Source organism: Orycteropus afer, unplaced genomic scaffold (genome assembly GCF_000298275.1).
Source record: "Orycteropus afer afer isolate SDZICR_OR568_19922 unplaced genomic scaffold, OryAfe1.0 scaffold00620, whole genome shotgun sequence".
In the NCBI taxonomy this organism is placed as follows: domain Eukaryota; kingdom Metazoa; phylum Chordata; class Mammalia; order Tubulidentata; family Orycteropodidae; genus Orycteropus; species Orycteropus afer.
The window spans coordinates 1,360,167-1,365,365 of NW_006922207.1; positions in this window are offsets into that span (position 1 = coordinate 1,360,167).

Below are 5,199 nucleotides of genomic sequence, written 5' to 3' on the forward strand. Positions count from 1 at the left end.
CCAGCTTATAGAGTTTGTCTCCCTTTTCACTAAAGCAGAAGCTAAAATAAGTCTAAGTGACCTAACACATTTTAAGGCTAAAGGTGCAAAACTGTGCCAGATCACTGACTTCTTTGTCATCAGAACTTCTGCTAACAACGCTTTCAAGAAAGAATAAATTATATGAATTCTGGCATCTTTGGAGGTAACTTTGCTCTTTCCCTTTATTCTCTTTCTTTCTTTTTCTAAAGTAGATACCATCTACAGCTGAGCTATTTTCGCTGTCAACCCCTAATTAGGTTTCCAGATACACCCACAGGCATGGGTGTGATGCCAGGCATGTTATAAAGCAACTTCATATTAATTTTATTTAATTAATAGTTATTACAAGTTACTAAAGGCCTGATGTGCACTGAGCACACCACTAGATTCTGCAACAGCTTCTGTAGGACTGTTAAGACACTGTCTCTGTAGGGAAGATATGTCATGTATATGGTATTCATTCAGGGCCAAATGTGATGTGTCAATTGAGGGGAACAGCTGGAGAAAACAAACAACAACAAGAATTCAGAGAAAGTAGTGATCCATTCTGGCTGGATTTTGAGAAAGCCTTGTGGAAGAAGCTAAAAATGGAAGGTGGGTTGTATTTTTATAGGTCAAATAGGTCAAGACATAGAGAAGGGAAGGTGCTACAGGCTTCCCCCATCTCAATCACTACAGAGCTCCTATGTAATATTAAAGGATAAGACTATCATTGCTTTTTTTCCCCTCTTTTTCTCAGTGGGCTATGACATCTTCAGATTTTCCTTTTAACTCAGCTTCTTTAATAACCAGTGAGAAAACTACATCATCTATCTGTTGTAAACGGACTGAGCCAGGCACAAACAAAACTGTCAATAGGAATATCAGTTAGGAATTCATTTAATTTTTGCTATGATTTAATAGGGGCTTAAACAAAATGGACACCAGTTGTATCTCACATAATAAAGAAGACTGGAGATTACCTTGGAGCCCATAGCTGATGCAAACGGTTAACACTCTCAGCTGCTACCTGAAAAGTGGGAGGTTCAAGTTCCTCTAGAATTGTCTTGGAAGAAAGGCCTGGTGATCTACTTTTTAAAAAATCAGCCACTGAAAACCCTATGGAGCACCGTTCTGCTTTGACACCCATGGGGTCCACTCAATGGCTGTTTTGGTTACTCCATGTCACTCTAACAGAAGATATCACAAATGGGTGGCTTGAACAAACAGGAGTTTATTCTTTTACAGTTTTGGTGGCTAGAAGTCTGAATTCAAAGTTCCAGGCTCTAGGGGCTGGGTGAAAGTCCCTCGACCTTGGGCTTCAGCACTGCCTCTTGCTCCCAGCCCACTGAAGCTGGATGCTTTCTTCACTCAGGCAGCCACTGGCTACCGAGGCTGACAAAGCCAAGGTCAACAAATAAAAAGGCAAAGTCTGACTATTACCAAACCACATAGCAGGCCATCGATTCAAGTCCTTTCATTAAGAGTCCCAAGATCAACAGACAACATATCAGCCTGTTGAACGACTTGTCTCCTCAGGTTTCAACCATGCTGAAAGCTACAGACCATTCCTAAAGCTTCTCCTTATATACTGGGAGCAGTCCACATCCTTAAGGCAGCTACTCAGCTGCTCACAGTAGATTTCACCATGGAGTTGATTACCAGTCTCATCAGGGGGAATAACTACATCTAGCTGCTCAGACACTCAAAACCAGGCCCAGCCAAGTTGACACATAACCTTAGCTACCACAATTCCATCCCTTGTCAACTTGGCCCCTGTACATCTTCATTGGGTGGCACCTATATAGATCTCCTTCACTGGGTGACTCTAGTCCCCTACTTCATCTGAGTGGGGACCTTACCCCCTTGGCCTGTCAGGCCCTGTTCCTCTACTCTTGGGCATGGCAGCCCTGCCCCCTCACTTTTGGACAGCAGCTATGGCTCCATCCCACTGGCTCACATGAACAAGCAGCTCCATACTCCAGAAGCAAGTTGGTGAAGGTCTGACTGTTTGAAGTCTAGGGGGCTGTGGTAGTTCCACCCCTAGAGGCCATGGTCCTACCATTTGAGGTTGAGGCAGCTCTTCTTCACATTTCCTTGGTTTCTCTTCTTCCACTGATGAATGTTGAAGACAGCCCACTCCTCTAGGAATCTTCCTGCCCAGAAAGCACTCAGCTTTCTTGCTCTGTGAGCTGGCCAACCTACTACTCCATTTCATGCCAGTATCTTCTACCAGTTAATGCCTGAAGGCAACCCACTCCACCAAGAAGCCACCTACCCAATGGCATCCAACTTTCTCCTCTGTGGACTGGTAAGCCTGTTGCTGTCTAATGCCAATCTCTTGGCTCTACTGCTGCCATCTCTCTGCTGGTATCTCTCTGCTGGTGCCTCTCATCAAGGATACACTCCACTCCTGTTCCACATTTTAGGTATCTGTCAGAGCAGCACCCTACTCCTGCTACCATATTTTGTTTTGGTTACTCTGTGCCACTGTAACAGAAAATACCACAAATGGGTGGCTTGAACAAACAGGAGTTTATTCTCTTACAGTTTTGGAGGCTAGAAGTCCGAATTCAAAGTGCCAGGATCTAGGGGCTGGGTGAAAGACCCATGACCTTATGTTTCAGCTCTGTATCTTGCTCCTGGCCCATTGAAGCTGGAGACTTTCTTTGTTCAGGCAGCCACTGGTTGCTGAGGCTAACAAACCTAAGGTTGACAAATAAAAAGGCACAGTCTCATTATTACCAAACCACACAGCAGGCCATTGATTCAAATCCATTGAGAGTCCCACGACCTTGGAAAGAGTCTGTGACCAGTATGATGACATTGGGGAAAGGAAGGACATTGAAACATCCACATAAGACATAGACAACAGAGGCAAATAATAGTATATGCACAATACTGCATTACCACTAACACCAAACACTATGCTACAGATAAAAACATAGACAAGTGAGAAGACCAGGTGGGGTTTGGTGAACAGGAATATAATCCAGAGCAAGGATAGATTTAGCTGAAGATAACTTACATATGCACTTGTGCTACAAAATTAGCCACACACATTACAGAAGCAACAGAAGACAGAATTGGAGTAACCTCTCAGAAACAACCAAACACCTTGAGAGAGAGAATCACTGGGCCTTCCGACTCAGGACCATAGTCTCAGAGGACACCAAGTTCAACTGGCACAACATAGTACATAACAATCTTGTTCTACAACCTTCTTTGGTGACTAGCAACTGGAGTCTCAAAAACTTTTGAGCAGTCACCTAAGATGCAACTATTGGTCTCCTCCCACCTGAAGCAAAGAAGAGAGAAGAAAATCAATGGCATCTGGAAACAATTAGTCCAAGGGTATGATGGACCCTGAGACCAGAAGAACCAGATGGTGCCTAGCTACAAATGCCAACCATTAGGAAAGGAATCAAAACTGGAAAGCCTGAATAGAATGGGAGGAAAAATGTGGAATAAAATTAAAAAACACAAAAATGACCAGGATTACTGGTCGGATAGAGTCTGGTGGAACTCCCAAGACTGTGGTCCCAGGTTACCTTTGGGCCTAGAATTGGACTTGCTCCCATGGATTGGCTCTCAGCCTAACAGTAGAAAGATCTACATGCAGAACACCTACCCCAGGGTAATGTACCCACCTACTCTAGGGAGATGCACCCCTTAGAACAATTGGCCATGGGGCCAGAGAAGTAGCATTCATATAGAGGGAAAGCTTGATAGACAGGAGCACACAGTTAAGAAGGGCACAGGGAGTGGGTAGTCACAGGGACAGGAGGCGAGGAAGGTGTCTTATTGTTGGGGATGGTAATTGGGGTGTGAAATCAAATGTACATGAACTGTTGAATGTAAAACAAATTTTGCTGTGTAAATTTGCACCCAAACCAAAAAAACCAAACTCACTGCTGTTGAGTCAGATCCGACTCATAGCGACGCCTCCTGGGGTTTCTGAAGCAGTATCACCACAGACATAGATTGCTCAATGTTCCTTCTGAGGAGTGGCTGGTGGGTTTGAACCACCAGCCTTCTGGTTAGCAGTCAAGTGCCTTAGGCACTATGCCCCCAGAGCTCCCACAGCACAATAAATTTTTTTTTTTTTTAAAAAAAAGAGATCCAAGATCAGCAGACAAAATGGCAGACTGTTGAAAAATGACTCAGTTACATGCAGGATTCAAGCATGCCAAAAGCTACATATCATTCCTAAAGCTTCTCCTTATATACTGGGAGCAGACCACATCCCTAAGGCAGCTACTCAGCTGCTCACAGTAGATTTCACCACGGAGTTGTCTCATCATGGGGAATGCTACATCCAACTGTCCAGCCATTCAGAACTAGGCCCATACAAGCTGACACATAACCTTAACTACCACAATGGCAATGGGTTTTAGCTACTTATCAATACGAAGGACCCAGGCGTTTTTCGTCTTCCTATTCTGCCTCCTTTAGTGGTTAGTCTTTCAACTTCATGCTGCTCACTTCCTGGGTACAGGTTGGCTGCTATAGTTTCAGGCACCGTGACCATTTTCAAGGCAGGAAGAAGGGAGAAGTGCAGTAACAGAAGCCCCTGCATTTATCAGGAAAGCAAAAGTTTTGCCAGGAGCCCCCTGCAAAATGACACTTAAAAATAAATATACTAGAACCAGTTCACATGGTTAGAGCTAGTTGTAAAAAAATCTTGGAACTTGAGCATATCACTTGTTGTTGTTAGTTGCCACTGAATGGGCTCCAACTCATGATGCCTTATGTATAACAGGACAAAACATTGCCCAGTCCAGTGCCTTTTGGTATGTTTGGGCTCATCTTTGAGTATATATAAAACATTGTATTAGTGGACATCCATGTACATTGCACCACTATTCACAGTAGCAAAGAGATGGAAACAACCTAAGTACCCATCAACTGAGGAATGGATAAACAAACCATGGTACATACACACAGTGGAATACTATGCAACCCTAAAGAATAATGTAGAATCTGCCAAACACTGCATGACATGGATGAACTTGTAGGACATTATGCTGAGTGAAATAAGTCAATCACAGAAGGACAAATATTATATTAGTCCATTATTATAAAAAGTCAAGGAAAGGCTTATATATAAAAAGAAACTTTCTTTGTTAGTTACCAGGGATGGGAGGGGAGAGGAGGCTAAATTCCTACGTAGGCTGAAAAAATATATAACATATATAT